This window comes from Pogoniulus pusillus, chromosome 20 (genome assembly GCF_015220805.1).
Source record: "Pogoniulus pusillus isolate bPogPus1 chromosome 20, bPogPus1.pri, whole genome shotgun sequence".
Classification (NCBI taxonomy): domain Eukaryota; kingdom Metazoa; phylum Chordata; class Aves; order Piciformes; family Lybiidae; genus Pogoniulus; species Pogoniulus pusillus.
In genome coordinates this window covers 9,671,621-9,688,235 of record NC_087283.1, presented here as the reverse complement: position 1 = coordinate 9,688,235, position 16,615 = coordinate 9,671,621, and the positions used below count along the sequence as shown (strand labels likewise).

The window sequence follows — 16,615 nt, the reverse complement described above, 5'->3', positions numbered from 1 at the left end:
AGCCAGATAAGAAATGCCTGCCTACGAGTGTTATGATCACACTTTTAGCACAGCTGTACTTCAAAGAGACCAAAGAGAAAATCTGCTCATCCCAGCAAATATTCACTCCAGCCCCTATCTCCAGTGGCTTTCAGGTGTCTGATAATCAAATTATGCCATGAAACATGTGCAAATTAGTGGATTCCCCAGCTATTCTTAGGTGGCTGAGAAGTTTAACACCACTGACCTTCTAAACCCCAAAAGGATCAGTGATGAAAATACCAAACCCAAACACATATGGTAGCAGGTTGGAACACAATAGTTTTAAAAGGAAATCAAAGCTCTCTGCATTGTCTAAACCCATTCTGCCAAGAGATAAAAGCCACATTGTCGATGAGTCTCCACCTAAACAGCTAAAGCAAAATCTAGGTCAGTGTGCTCTCAGAGGAACTGATATATTAATCAGTGGCACTTCCAAAGGAGGAGGTTGACTAATGCAGTGGTTTTATATAGGGGCTGGCAGCCACCACCTTCAACTCAATACTCTCTCAAAGGCTCAAAGAGCCAAAAGTTACACTCCAAAAGCACTTGGAACAAACAAGGTTGGCTGTGCCCTTATTCAAAGAACAGAAAAAGAAGAAAGATTATCCTCTGTGTAGCTCACAGCAGCTGCAATCCACTTCCTGCCCAGTGCTTCCACTGAAAGAAATGTCCTCTCTTTGCAAGTGAGGACAATCCATTTGCTCAAGGTCATGAAATGCTGCTCTTTTTCAGGCTAAACAGCCCCAGGTCTCTCAGCCTTTCCTCCTCACAGAGATCCTTCAGTCTCCTCATCAACTTTATAGCCCTCCATTGACTCCTCTCCAGTAATTCCTTGACTGTCTTGAGCTGGGGAGCCCAGAACTAGACCCAGTGCTCCAGATGTGGTCTCACTATGATACAGCAGAGGTGACAGAGAACCTTCCTTGATACATTAACCACTTGCATCTTAATGCACCCCAGAACACTGCTGTCCTTCTTGGCCAGAGGGCACATTGTGGGCTCCCACCATAAGTAGCTGCAGATCCAGAAGCACAGCCACCAACCAGGACCCAACCCTGCTGTAAGCTGTAGGCATCCTGAGTTTGCACCACAGCTATTTAAAACAGCAACCAGTCACAGAAATTTTTCTGTGGCACCTGATTTAAGCAGGACCATCTTTGCTGGCTGGAAGTGATGTTTCTTATTGCAGTTCTTTGGGACATGGTTCCTTTTGGCTGCATTGAAGGAACCGAACATTTTCTGCCCAAACAGTCCTCAGAGATGTGTATTAGTTCTGACAATATGTGGTGGAAAAGAATCTGACGTCCAGCATCAGCCATTTGCTGTCTCCAGACAGATGCAGGGAGGCAAAGTGGTGGGAGGGGAAGCCTTTTCTAGCCAAAAATCTAATGTTTTGCCTCCATTCCATTCAGAAGAAAAAGGGGGGGGGGGGGGGAAATGCACAAAAAGACCCCCTCTTCATCCCAAAGGTCTTGTTTTCATTCCCTTGTGAAACTCAACTACATGTTAAACTTTCATGTTTGTGCAAAGCAGATTTTTGTTTTCTGGTCATTTGTAACTCTCACTCTACCAACCAACTCCCAGTGCTGAAGAGCAGGTGACATTACAGGACAGGACACCAAGCAGCAGCCACAGAATGTTGGAAGCCACTGCAAAGGAGCTCAGAGCCAAGAAGGCTTTTAATCCCCAGCCCTTCAGCCAAAGGGATGAGTTACTCAATTTCCACAGGAACATAAAAAGCTCTGACTATAGAAAAGTCCCAAATTTTGTTTGGCCTCTCTAAAGGCAAAAAGAAAAAAGCTGAAGCCTCACCTTGCAAGCCCAGGATCCCCACCCCATCTGAGCTTTCCACCCTTTCCCTCTCCCCTATATCCAGTCTCAAAAACTCTTACAGCCCTGCAAGACCCAGGTTTTGCTCCAAGTTGAGCTCCTGCACAGTACAGCAGCTCCAAGACCTAGGTCATGGAAGGCCTTCAGGGGGAACAAGAATGACATCATCATCAAATTTCAGCAATTCTACAGCAGTTGGGTGTGCAGATTTGGGTGCCAGTTCTGCATTCCCAGGGCTGGATAGAGCCATCCTTCCAGGCACATGTGCAGTTTGACACTCAATAGGCAATGCCAACATCTTTCTTCTCATAAAGGAGCAATTTCTTCCCCTTGAAGGTTATCAAGGTCTGGACCAGGCTGCCCAGGGTAGTGATACAGTCCCCACATCTGGAGAGGTTTCAAAGCCATAGAGATGCAGTGCTGAGGGACATGGTTTAGCAGTTACTTGACAGTGCTGCATTAATGGTTGGATTGAATGGTCTTAAAGGTCTTCTCCAATCAAAATGATTGTGTAATTCTAACTTTCAGGGGTTTCTTTGGTCACCACTTGCTTTGTCAAATGTTAAGAGGCAGCTAAAATAGGTATCCTTCTGTTCAGAAACAGCACTGGCTCAATTGTGCTTTTCTGATTACAGCCAGTTAAGAAAAAGAACATTTTAGAATCTGCCTGACATTGCTCAGATCCTGCTAAAGGATACAGATGCTCTGCTACCCTCTCAAGATGGGGAAGGTGGAAAGTCATAACCACTTACAATCTGCTACCTCACAGACAAGCAAGAAAATTAGTTCTGGACATGCATCCTCCAGCCAGCCACTCTGGCTACCAAAAGTGATGGCGAATTGACTGCACCCAACTCCCCATTTGTGTTTAGCAAAGGGTTTGCCCTTTTCCCCCACTTGCACCAGTTGTATGTATGCCCATGTTGCTGGTTTTATGACATACATCCCCCTCATTCCTCAAACCCACTATGATCCCCAGAGTCTGTAATCCCCCTGTATGAGCCATTTATCTCCCAAACCAAACAAAGAACATTTTTTTGTCTGTGCCACTGCATGGGAAAAGATGCACTTTAGCTTAACAGCTTGAATTAACAAGCCAGTAAAACTTGAAATGACCTTCTTTGTAGTTGTTGGCATTAGGGGAAGCGTCAAGACTTCTCCTTTTCTTTTCTTTCTTAGTGTGGCAAAAGCTGGGTGAATCGAGCACTGCTTATGGTATCTAATGTTCCTTTTCATTTTTGCTCTCCTAAATAGATGAGAAAAAAAAAATAATAATCCTCATTTCCTAAAAGGTCTCCTCTCAGAGATAGGCTGTTCCTGAATGATAAAACAGTATAATTATATTTTAACTAAAGAAGCAGCATTCAAGCTATCGACTGCATCCTCCACAGCTGAAAAGGCTTTGCAGAGAGAACCTGGGGGGACAATGGAGAAACTATTAAAATCACATTTCAACAGAATCCTAGTGTTTCTCTGGACAAGCCCATTACAGAGATATACTGATACCTCCATCTCCCCTCGAGATTGCGTTCCTCTACTTACAGAAAATGGGATGCTAATTGACTGGGACTGCACTGCAATCTAATTCCGAAGCAGAAAGAATGTTTCCTCCACCCCAAGTGCTTAAACCAAGGCCCCTCATGACTACAAGGTGCTGAGATGGCAGATGTGCTGCAGATACACACGGCTCCCACATCCCTGCTGTAGGAAGCCAGTCAAATGTCTACTCTCCCGTCATAGACTCATTAAGGTTGCAAGCAACCTGTAAGATGATAGAGTCCATTCATCAACCCAACACCACCATGGCCACTAAACCATGCCTACATTTTTTTTTTTAAGCACCTCCAAGGTCAGACTCCACCACTTCCCTAGGCAGTTTGCTTCAATGCCTGATCATCTGCCCCAAAAGGACAGCCTGGATGCTTTGGTGAATGCTTCTGCACATCCTATAGACAATTTGATCTCAGCATCCATTTTTAGAGGCTCCCAGGATTTCACACCACACAGGACTAGACACACCATTACAACCTGGTCTCTGATCCATCACAGCTGTTAATACTGAGCTTCTAGTTTTCACTCTAAGATCTCCAAGCACTTCAAATGTCAATAAATTTAGTTCTCAGGTGTCAACCCATGATGTTTCCTACAGACAAAGATAACATTAAAGCCTGGACCCACGGTGATGTTTCACTCTGTAACTGAATCAAGTGACTCAGGCTGCCCAGAGAGATTGTGGAGTCTCCTTCTCTGGAGGCATTCAAAAACCTACCTGGATACGTTCCTGGGTGATTTATTCTAGGTGATACTGACACTATAGAAAAGCACAAAGCGTTCTTAAAGAAATACCTAACTAAGGATGTTTCTAGGGATGCTTGCTAGGCTGAACAGATAAAGACTGCTGAGCTTGACAAGATAAAAGGAACTTGAGCAATCAAGTATGCAGAGAAGGAAGATAAAGGGGGCCCAAAAGGGAGCCTGTGCTACCAAGAATGTAAGGACAGGAAGATAAGGGAAAGCAAATTGGTCAAGGCTGGCCTTAGGGCTGATGAGGCATTATGAGAATCATGCCAAACAACCCAAGGAGTATGTGCAAGGTGTCAGTCACACACGTCGATGAGCTTTAGGAAAATATATGAATATGTTAATTAGTTCTCAGAAAATTAGTGAATATGCATAGAATGTACAATGCTTGCTTGTTATGCACTGGAGTGAAGCTTCAGTGTGTCTGTCAGTAAAGGAATGCCTGCTGTCTAGCACCATCATTGGTCTCAGGGACCTTTCTGCTGCATTTGGTAACAATTTTGGCAACCCAGATGGGACAATGCTTTTGAGCCTCAATGGATCCTACAGACATGGACCAAGACTGGCCAGCATCAAGGATTTTTGGTAAGGACCCCAATCCCCAGACCAAAGAGGCTCAGAGCAAAGCCCACTGGCTTGTTAGTAAAAGGCACTCCACTTTGGTTTTGAATACTTGCCCCTCAGCTGCAGAGGAAGCTGCTTAGGGTTGGGTTAATTCCTGGGTAAGAGGAGTGAAGAGTCTCCATTTGGTTTTGGCATATATATTGCATGTTACCAGGGCATTGGCAATCGTTGGTGTCTTCGTTATAGTTCTTCTTGTCCTCCTTGGCTATTGTGCTAAGACCATACCTATTTGCATCAATACACTGCTGTGGCTAACGTCCCTCTGGGATGGACAAAGTCAAAATCCTTTAGCAGGGGAAGAAACTGAAGCTGCTGTCAGTCAAGCCCTAATGTCTATGAATATGCATACATAATACTACTAAAACTGTAATGATGATTCACAGTCCTAACTGAGGAGATGTAAACAAATTCCAGCAGAGTTTGCACAAGATAAGGTAACAGAGAGAGGCTCAGGGGTGTGAAAATTGTATCTCCCCAAGGAGGATATGAAATAAAAGCTTGATAAAATCCTTAAATTGGAGATTCTAACTAAAACATCAAATCTCACTTTTATATGACATTTCAATTGGCTAGAAAAAAAAACAACATGAAAGGCTACTTTTGGATCAGTAAGAGGCTATTCAAACAGCTTAGATTTATGGACCATGTTACAAGGAGAAAGTAATATGCTGACACATCTGCCCACAGGGGGGCTGTCTCCATCCCATTCCAATTTGCTTGGGGTGGAGAGAAGAGAGATTTTGTGTTTCACCCACAGTAAGACTGGGACACAGATGAGCTTTTCCAACAGATGAGCATTATTAAACAAGATTAGAAGTGTAAAAGGAGGAATGATAGGAAACATACAGTAACATCCAGACAGAAAGTGGTCCATCACCATGGATCAGTTCTGTCACTCTACTGATCTAGTGGGGGAGGGTTCCTCTCCTGTCTCTGAATCCCATCTCTCCATCCTGTCATCTTTGCCTCGTGTCCCTTGATCCTGTGCCTGTGTCTCATCTCTATCCATTCCATTTGGTTCTCTGTAAAACCATGTTCCTTACAGCATAGTGTGTTAAACCCAGCAGGCATGAGGCTGTTGCTGGGCTCAGCTGCACAGGTGCCAACACTTCAGAACCTTAGGCCATGCCCAAAGCAATCTGGCCAGGCTGCATCTCAGCTGGTCCTCACCAGCTGCCTGGCCTCAGAGTCCTACATTTCTCCTCTCCTCCAAAGGCAAACTTTGTTCATCATCTTTTCCCATGGTGATTATACAAGTAACAGGCAGAGTGGAGAGCTTTTAAACCAGAGATTAACAATAACTGGGCAACCAAAACAACGGCTTTGAACTATTAACAGTGTCTAACTAACATAATTAACAACAAATATAGCTGTTGTAAACCATTAACAGTAGCTAACCAGCATAACTGCAACTACCATCTTGAAGTATTAACAATTGCTTCATTGATTAGTAAATTAATAAATTAATTCATAAACTACTATGGCTCTGGGGGATCAGAAGAGGATCAATCACAGGGACAGCTACAAGTACAAGGATGACAGGCAGCTATTATGGTAAGACTCACCACCAGAATTAATGCAGCCAAAGCCCCAGCATAAGCCATCAAATATATTAGGTTGGGGGGGGTTGCAATGCCCACAGCAACGATGCAAAGTTGGCTGCAGCTGTTGATGGAGGCCTTCATGGTTGGTGTCAGAACCAAAAGCTGCGTGGTCTGAGGTTTAATCAGCAAGAAAATCAACTGCCTTTCCTCCCCCCCAACCTTAAAGTACCTGGATGAATACCAGCCTCAACAGTGGGGCAAAAATATAGGCTCAACAACTCAATGGCCTTCCCAAACTGGCTGAAGTGATAGCCATAGGAAAAGATAATGCAATTCTGATCATGAGGCTTGGGCAAGAAAAAGTGTGAAAATGTCTCTGCCATTAAATATTATTTATGACAATAAGTAGAGGGTATCAAATTTTGTGTTATACTCTCATCTCTGCATAAGTTTATCTTTTTAGCTTCTCCAGCTACTTTAGACATTCCAACATATCCCTATCATCCAAGAGACTCAGATCTGGAACAGCAAACCTCTCAAAGAAAAGTGGAAAGAATCATAAGACCACCTCCCTGGAAGGACACCAGTATCCAAATTACATAGTAAGAGACATCAGTGTTCAATCTGCTTAAACCAAACTTTACCAGATGAGAATACAAAACATATTCAGTGACAATACTGCTCTAGCAGGGGTGCTGGACTACATGATCTTCAGAAATCCCTTCCAACCCCACCATGCTGGGATTCTCTCAAGTGATGAAACTTGCACTAGTGACAATACAATGAGGTCTCTCATTCCCTCAGAGACAGGATGGGTACCAAAATGCTTCTGCATCCAGCCACACTCATTGGCCAAGCCCATCCATTTCCCAGAGCCAGCATCAAAGACTCTGACCAAAAATACAACATTTTTCCCCTGATTGTTTTATTTTTAACCTAGTGGTGTGAAGAAAACACCAAAATTAGACTAGATTCAGCAGTATCTTCAGTTAAACAAAAAGCCCAAATCAAATTCAACCCAACATAGTAATTGCTGTCTTCAGAATGCCCTTTCAGAAGACAACCACAGCACAGAGAGCTCAAATGGGTTACAACAGAGTTTATGCATCTCCTTCCCACAGCTCCCATGAAAACCAGCAAGTCCCTATCACAGATTTCTGTTGTTTTGATGCTGTCCAAATGCTAAGCCCCAAAATCATCACATCCACCTGCCTCCTGCTCCTGGAAACAATGCCTGAAGGAACAGGAAACAACTTCTGCAGGAAATCGCTTCTTCCTAGCAAAATATGCCCAAATATGGATACAAGCACTTGCTGCTGAGGTTCAAGAGTGCAGCAATAAATACCAGGAACCCTAATCATGCTTTCAAAGCTCCTCAAATACCTAACAGGTGAAGGCAAACCCTACAGCTAAATCTCCAGAGGGGCTCTCAAAACTCACAGCTCAGCTGCTCTCTAATTCCAGAAGCATTTAAGCCCTACAGACACAGAAAGCAACATGAAAGATTTCCAGGTATCCAATATTCTGTCTCTAGCCAGGCAGGATGAATTATACTTGGAAGAACTCCACTGCACACCTATCTCCAGGCTTAATTAACTCATCATGATCAATGCTTTATAGCAGATATCCAGTGCATGAGAACTGGGATGGCACAGAACTGCAGAGCCCCATGCCCTCTCACTATAGATTAGACATAGACCAACATTCTTCACTGTCATGGTGGTGAGACCCTGACCCAGGTTGCCCAGATAGGTGGGAGATGCCCCATCCCACAACAGGTTGAGTTGGGATTCTGAGCAACTTAGTTGCAGATGTCTCTGCTGACTGCTAGGGGGTTGGATTAGATAACTTTAAGAGGTCCCTTGAGCCCAAATAATTAGATGACAAAACATGGCTTGAGGGTTTCTCTTGCTGCTTCCTTTTCCTCTTCTTCTATAAAGCACTGAAAACAGTCATTTTGCAACAGAAGGTCAAGATTTGGGACATTCTGATAACAGCCCAACTGAAAGGCAGGTGGCAAGTTTTGCTTTAATTAGTCCAAACAATAAGTGAAGGCACCTGGTTAGCAAACACCCAAGGGAGTTAATTACTCCATTGGCTATGAGGTATTTGCAGGTGATGCTCTCAAGTGATTGCAGCTGCAATGAGAAAGCACTCAGCTAAGCAGGGAAAGCAAGAAATACTTTGAAACAAAGTGAAGCAAACATCACAGCATCTACTCCAAAGACCATTAAATCCATGGAACTCTCTCAGACATCTTCCCAAAGTTTTGGATCAGACCCCTAAACTGTATTTTATCCCCCATTCAAAATAGTTTTACTAGAGAGAAAGCAAAAAGCCTCTTTAAAACCTATTTTGCAGATGTGGAGCCTGAGAAACAACAGACAGCTGATTCAGAGCAAGTCACGGAGGCAGAGCCTGGGACAAGGTCACTCCAGCTCCCCACAAACCATACAGCAGTAGAGGGAAGACATCAAACAGAAGTCTCCCCTGTCACAAGGGGCAGGAAGGGTTTCCACTTGTCTTATTGCAACACACAAAAGACAAATTTTAGTGGAAGAAAGTTGGCGGTGTCCAAGTGAGAGCAAAGAAGCATATCAAAGACAACACATAACTACTTAAGATTGCACGAGGACATCGCCCCAAATCTACAGGTCCACCGGGAGAGGAACAATAGCAACATCCAGCACAACAAAAGCAGCCTATCAACATTTTAAAAGCTACAAAGAAAGGGGCTGCTGAGAAGCAGCACACAAACATACGTTTGGATGACAGTGAAGAGCACAGGGCTAAGTGAGCTGTGGCTTTGGAAGAAATTGAGAACAATTTTGCTACTAGGGAACATCCCTCTGAAGAAGTGTTTCTATATTCTGAGACTCCACAGCTTCAGGGCTGAAAGACTGGCACCAATTATTGCTCCAAACAAGACGGGGAAGGACCAAGAAGGGCTCTGCATCCAAGACAGCCATAATCTCTTCTAATTCAGAGCAGACAGCACAGTAGCATGACTGAACCATGAGGGAGCTAAACCAAATCACAACTCGGCTCCCCCCTTCGCACACACTAGTAAATCACAAACCATTAAAATCAACTAAAGGCAATTCAGAGACATAGAGGAGACACCTCACTAACCTGCTGAGCTCAGCAGCTGCTGCTCAGGGAGGAAAGGAGAACAGAAGATGTCCAGGGCTTACAGTCAGGTTCCAGAAGAGGTTGCAAAGTTTCTAAGGTCAGCACGAGCACAAACACAGCATATTGCAACCCAAAATCCAGGAGAACAGGAAGAGGAGATTCACCACCTGCCTTTCAACTCTCTCACTGTCCCTAGCAATCTGTTAAACTAGCAATAAAATTCCATCTCCATGCTTATGGAGACATAGTCCCATGAGTCATTTAGAATCACAAACTGGCTTGGGTTGGAAGGGACTTCTAAAGGTCACAAAGTCCAACCACCCTGCAGTCAGCAGGGACACCTGGAACTAGAACAGGTTATTCAAAGCCCAAAACAACCTGACCTACAGTTGTTCCCAGGATGAGGCATCTGCCACCTCTTTGGCCAACCCTAGCCAGCATCTCATTACCTTCAGTGGAGAAACCTCTTCCTTAGATCCAGTCTGAGTCGTCCTCTCTTAGTTTAAGCCCATCAGCCCTTGCTTCATTACAACAGTCCCTGCTTAAATAGCCTGTCCCCAGCTTTGACTCCACCCATAATTATAGCAACCAGCAGCACCTGGTTGTTCAACACACTAAGAAAACTCTGCTCCTACTCCCACCACCACCACCACCTCTTCAATTAATCTAACCAAAGGCTGATTTGGGGGATGGAGAAGGGGAGTACAGACTTTAAAGAATGTGGCAGTGTCTCAACACTGAAAAAGCCTGCAGAGCTGGAAAGCTGGAGGTTAAGTTTCCACTGGAAAAGGGAGAGGACTGCTTAAGACATGGGAATGTAAGAAAGGCAGCTCTGACAGCTCTCACTGTGTATGCTGTGCTATCAGTGCTGCTCCCTAAATCCAAGTGCTTTGAATCACAGGAATACACAGTAATTCACATCTAGTCATTACTGCTGACAATCCAGCACTTCAGTTTTTAATGTATAGGCTCCAAAACAAAACTTCAAAATGACAGCAAAGTGCTCCAAAAAAGCACAAACCGGGAGGAGGTAGAGCAAAAGAATCCCAAATTTATTAGCTATATGAGACCTCATACTCCTGAAACCAGCCTCCTAAGGTTGCAAACCAGGTCACAAGTTATTAAAAGCAAAGGCCAGCAGTGCTGCGAGCATGAGCAACTGAGAGGTGTAACAGAAACATAGAATAGTAGTGGTTGGAAGGGTCCTCTGCAGATCATCCAGTCCAACCCCCCTGCTAAAGCAGGGTCAGCCACAGCAGCTTGCCCAGGATCACTATGTCCAACTGGGTTTGGAATCTCTCCAGAGAAGGAATCTCCACAACCTCTCTGAGAAGCCTGCTCCAGGGCTCCAGCATCCTCGCAGCAATCAAGTTTCTCCTTAAGTCCCAATGACACCTCCTGGGTTCCAGATTGTGCCTGGTGCCCCTCGTCCTATCCTTGGCCACCACTGCAAAAAGCCCAGACACATCCTTATGTAGCTCCTATGGAGAAACCTTCCAGCAGGCAGTAACAGCATCGACCTGACTTTTAGAAGAGCAGAATCGCCAAGACTGTTGAAGGTGGAATTGTCAAGATTCCAGGTTCCCAGCAAAATATGGCCAAGGGAGAGCCAGCTGTGACATCTGTGATGGTTTGGGTGTTACCTGCCCCTCCACTCTTACAAAATCACTCAGACTAGACCCAGTCAGCTGGAAGTTAAGGAATGGAGCTTTATATTTACAGCTTAGCACAATGTACAAGCAGATATTTACAATATTTACAGCTATATGCAGAAATGTATGAGTTAAAGGTAATCCAGAAACACAACAGCCCTCCCAGAAATCAGAGTCCCCAGGAGGGGCTCCCAACCACCCTTCCCCCTTCTTTCCACCCTTCCACCTTATCCCAGAGTATACTTTACATGCAAGGTGAGTTTGGAGGATCGGCAAGGGGGGTTTGAAAGCAGAAGGATTAGTTACACAGAAAGCAGCCCAGGAAGAGAGCACAGGCTCCAACAGAGACTCACACCCACTGTTTTATCTCTGTTTTGTGTTCTTGCTTTAATACATCTCAGCAAGCCTATGAGTGGACATCACCATTGCTTCCTTTTCACAGCCTATAACCTAATTTCTCTCACTAAAATATTCCAGTTAGCCTCAAACTCGGACAGAGAACCCTACAAGTATGCTGTAGAGGAGCTGCTGGAGGGCTGTATGGAAACTGGAGAGCTCACCTCTGGTATTTGCAGTGTATGCATTTTTTCCCAAGACTAAAGCCCATTTTCATGGGGTTATAAACCAGCTAGAAGAAAAATTAGTTCCTAACACAAAACACTGCCCAATAATACATTTGAAAACTTATTTAATATACCTATTCTTTTGAGGTCACATTTCCACAGCTTCTAGTCCAGAAATGTTGCCTGACAGCTATCTGGACATGCAGAACCAGGCCATACTCAGAATTTCCTATGAGATCTAGCAAAAAAATGGTCTCAGCTTCAACAGCCTGGAGTCATCCTCAGGAAAAGAGTTAAGGACTGCCCTTGGCAGGTCAGCTGGAATCAGGCTGCTAAAACCTGCACACTGTTTACATGCCACCCAGATAGGTGCAGTGTGTAAACACTTAGCAAGAACTATCTGTGCAAGTGTTAACTGAATTTCCCAACCCTTTCAGGCTCAGTCCTTGTGGAGTGCAGGTTTTCAAACCCCCATGGGGAAATGGGAGGATGAACTCCTGGAAGTTGCTAGAATACGTGTTCTTCACCCTTCTGACAGGTTAGGGAGCCAACATGGCATTTCATCTTTCTTTTTCTCTGCTTAGAGAAGGCCAAGAGGGTCCCAGACATTTTTTCTTGTGAAAAAGACAGGTTTGCATCCATACAGGACAGCTGGTAGCACAGTGACCCTCGCTACTCAGCAGGACACAAATCACAAGGTCACACTTCATGTCACCCCAGCCTAAGAAATTCATTCTGCTCCTGTGGGGAGGAGGATCTTTCATGCTGCACTTCTCTTCTGCAGACTGTGCCTTTCATGAGGATAACCTTCAGGGATAACATCTGACCCAACATACAGAATCTCTGCATGGTTGGTGTTGAAAGGCACCTCTGAAAATCATCTAGTCCAAATCCCTTGCTAAAGCAGAGTCGCTCACACCAGGTCGTCCAGGATTGTGTCCAGGAAGGTCTGGAATCTCTCCAGAGGAGACCTCTGTGGCCACATGCCAGGCAAATCCCTAAGCACAGCATGCTAAAGATGATGATGAGAAGCCAATCTGTGGCAAAGATCACCCATGGCCAACTTTCAGCACTGTAAATCTACAAATACACCTACTCCACAAACTATGGGCAACCTCAGAGTCCTGCTTTTCACCTGTCAAATCACCTCTTTGTTTTCCACAAGACAGCACTGTCTCTGCACCTTGCTATCCTTTGCCTACAGACAATTACTTTCTCCTTGGCTTTGTTGTGTCCTTCCCACCTCTCCAAATGCAGTCAGATTTGTTCCATTTTAGATTTATTTTTAGCTATTACATTCCCATCATCAAAGCAGGCAGCAAACATTTTAAAGATATTCATCTGCCTTTTTTGGCCTGACTCTGACCTCATATAGCACGGAATAAAGTAGTGGTAAACTCCCTTCAGTCCAGGCAGTATTGAATGGGTGTAAAAAGCACTGCCACTCTCCTCAGCAGGAATCATTGCTAGGAAGTGCCCCAGGTTCAGTCTTACCCTTACAGACAATCTAAGCTCATTGCTTATGTGTTTGGAGACTGATTTGGCTTTGCAACATCTGCCAAAACTGAAGGAAACATCATTTACAGTCAGCCATAGAGTCATTTTGACTAGAAGAACTTTCAAGATCATCAAGCCCAATCATTAACCCAGCACTGCCAGGTCACCCCTAAACCATGTGCCTCAGGACCACATCTCCACAGCTTTGAAACCCCTCCAGGGATGAGGGCTCCATCATTGCCCTGGACAACCTCTTCCAGGCTTTGACAACCCATAAGAGAAAGAAATTGTCCCTCATGTCCAACCTAAGCCTCTCCTTACACAACTTGAAGTAATTTCTTCTTGTCCTGATTTACTTGTTCCTTGGGAAAAGAGTCTGATTCCCATCTGGTTCCAACCTCCTTTCAGAGAGTTATAGAATGCCAGAAAGTCTCCCCTGAGCCTCCTTTTCTTCAGGCTGAACAACTTCAGTTCCTTCAGCTGCTTCTCACAAGACTTGTGCTCTGGACCAGCTTTGCTGCCCTTCTTTGGACACACTCCAGCAAAGTCTGGTTGAACATTAGGATCAGCAAGATCTGATTTTACTTTAGGGAAAATGCTGGATATAGTTTTAAAACACAGTTTATTTACAGCAGTAGTTTGGAGAAAATGCTTCAGACACAGGAAACAGAACGTTTTTGTCTCTGATCAGAGAGCAGCTTCATCTTGCAAGGAGAGTGCCACAGCTTTGTGCAATGGCGTGACAAGAATCCATGGTGAATTCCATGTGGAAAAGCAAAGGAAGGTTTGCATCATCCAAAACTCTCTGAAAGGTTGGGATGCTGCCCTCCGCAAGACCCTCATCTGCAATGGGATCAGGAACAGATGTGAAGGCTGCAGCTCCCGTTCAGTTCAACAGCAGCAGCGAGCACCTCAGGTGGGGTGGATTTCCATGGAGAGCAAATATCCGTCAGCTTGCTGAGAAGTGAGCCAAGAAACGGTGGGGGAAAGGTTGAAACTCAAATAAAACTCAATACCCAGAAAATAGGAAAGGTCAAACAGTGCCACTGCAGCACTGTATTTCATTTAGGTTTGGACACGGTGCAAGCCAGCCTTTACGGCAGAAACATAATGCTGGTGTCATCAGATTTTTCTTACACCACAGTTTTGCAACTGGCAATGGAAAACAGGTCGGCCTGAGCCCCTGTGCAGCTGTGGTGAGGCTGCTCGGCACGGATCACACAGTAGAGACATCTGACAGCATTGGTGGAACCCAAATCTCTGCACAAACACAAGCCTCTGTACGTTACAACTTGGAGAAGAGTCCCCCAAAAAGCTTCATCTGGCATTTGGTTAATGGAATTCGAAAGTGGTGGGGTTGGAAAGGACTCCTGGAGATCATCCAATCCAACTCCCCTGCTAAAGCAGGGTCACTCACAGCAGGTTGTCCAGGATCAGTGTCCAGCAGGGTTTGGAATCTCTCCAGAGAAGGAGACTCCACAACCGATCTGGGCAGCCTGCTCCAGGACTTTGGCACACACAGGCCAAAGTTTCTCCTCTTGATTCAGATGGAACCTTCTGGGTTCCAATTTATGCACATTGACCCTTCTCCTGTCACTGAGCACCACTGAAAAGAGCCTGACCCCATCCTCTTGCTCCCCACTCTCTATCTCTCGCTGAGCATTGATCAGATCCCCCCTCAGACTGCACTTCTCCAGGCTCAACAGCCCCAGGGCTCTCAGCCTTTCCTTTTCACAGAAATGCACTGCTCCCTTTCACAGCCTCCTCTGGACTCTCTCCAGTAGTTCCTTGTCTCCCTTGAGCTGGGGAGCCCAGTACTGGATACACTACCCCAGATGTGGCCTCACCAGGGCAGAGTAGAAGGAGAGGAGAACCTCTCTCCACTCACTGGACACACTCTTCTTCATGCACCCCAGGAGCCCACTGACTTTCGTGGCACATTGCTGGCTCATGGGCAATTTGTTGTCCACCAGCACTCTCAGGTCCTTCCCCACAGAGCTGCTTTCCAGCAAGTCAACACTTGTTCTTGTTGAACTTCATGTGGTTCCCCTCTGCCCTGGGTCTGGGTGGATGGCAGAACAGACAGGTGCTGGAGGTGATGAATGCTACAGCCAGACCATTCTGTTGCCCACTAACCATCACATCTGTCCTCATGAGACATCTGTCTCATCTCTCCTCACCACCACACTCATTTAAGGTGACCCTCAACTGAAGGGACTCTCCACCAAAGCCCAGCAGTTCTCAGCTCCCAAGGTCTGCGACTTTGAGACTCTTTTAACTTAAGCAGAGCCCTGAGTCTCCCAGCTCTGTACCCACAGTCTTCCCTAGAGGTTTCTTCTCCCAGAAGAAGCTATCCCAGAACCCATCTGACATGTCTCATACACTGGTTGGAGTCTTTCCTACGGTTAAGCTGCACTAAAGTTGAAAGAACAAGAAAAAGAAGTTGAGCTGGAGGAGGAAGAGGAGAAAAGTCTTTTTCAGTCAGCAGCCCAGGGCAGTTTCACAACCTCATGCCTGTGCTTGCACTGATGCTCTGCCTGGCTACAACCATGCATCTTACTGCAGGGGGATTGGACAAGATGACATTTAAAGATGTCTTCCAACCCAATGCATTCTATGACCTCCCACTCACTCACCTCAATACCAGTTTAAATGGCCTGGGAAATGCCCTGGGTGCTCTGCCTCATTTGCTTCTGCTCTGAGATTGGCTTTCTGCCATTAAAAAAAACCTGGTACAGGTCTATCTATCCCTCCCTGGTCTGTGACAGAGCCTGTGGCCTTTGGGGACAGCCTCCAGAGCTGTCAGCAGTGGCAGCCAGGAGATGAAGCTGCATCACTTGAGATGTGGGAGGTTTGGTGAGGTGGAGAAGGGTTAGGAGGGGGTCAATAATTGATGTGAATTTCTTCCAACTCTGGAGCCTGCAAAGGTGAGGAAATGCAACAGACAGCAAGCAGCAATGGAAGGATCTCTGTGAATAAAATTAAGCTGGGGAAGATTTTGAATTTCAGGGTTTGAATCATCCCTCTCTCATCTGCCCTTGAACAAAGACAGATAGTGAAACACCTCTGAAATAAGACCAAAATACTTAAAATGTGATCTAAAGACTGCTAGAATGGGGCAGCAGCAAGAGATCTTCTATCTCACTCACCAGGAAAAAAAGGTTCATTAATCATCTTGCACTATTTTGTGCCCCCTATCTTATCTTCCAATTGCTCCCTAGACTCTGCTGCAGGATATCTGGGAGCAGAAGTGACAGCAGGAAAATATTGATGAATATGACTTTATACCAGTAGTCTTCACTTTCTTGCTGAGAAACATGTGAACACAGGCATTGCTCAGCCTCAAAACACAGCCATCTCCCAGGCTGGATCTGGGATCTGCCCACCAGCAGAGCATTTTGGATAAACAATAAGGAATCTTTCAACAACAAGGAAAAAAAATGTAAGGCTT

The 16,615-nt window shown here is 45.2% G+C and overlaps 1 protein-coding gene across 22 annotated transcripts in view; it reads right to left on the bottom strand.

The window, feature by feature from the left end:
• The window catches only part of ZNF469 (zinc finger protein 469), a 243,180-nt gene extending 233,110 nt beyond the window's left edge, over positions 1 to 10,070 (bottom strand). For 19 of the 22 annotated variants that reach the window (XR_010306008.1, XR_010306010.1, XR_010306013.1 and 16 more), the window contains exon 1: positions 9,902 to 10,003. The gene's annotated coding sequence lies outside the window, so the exon portion shown is untranslated. Of the gene's footprint in view, positions 1 to 9,901 lie in introns of all 22 variants that reach the window. The other 3 variants (XM_064160089.1, XM_064160091.1, XM_064160090.1) reach the window with 1 other exon arrangement.
• Positions 10,071 to 16,615: the final 6,545 nt, after the last annotated feature.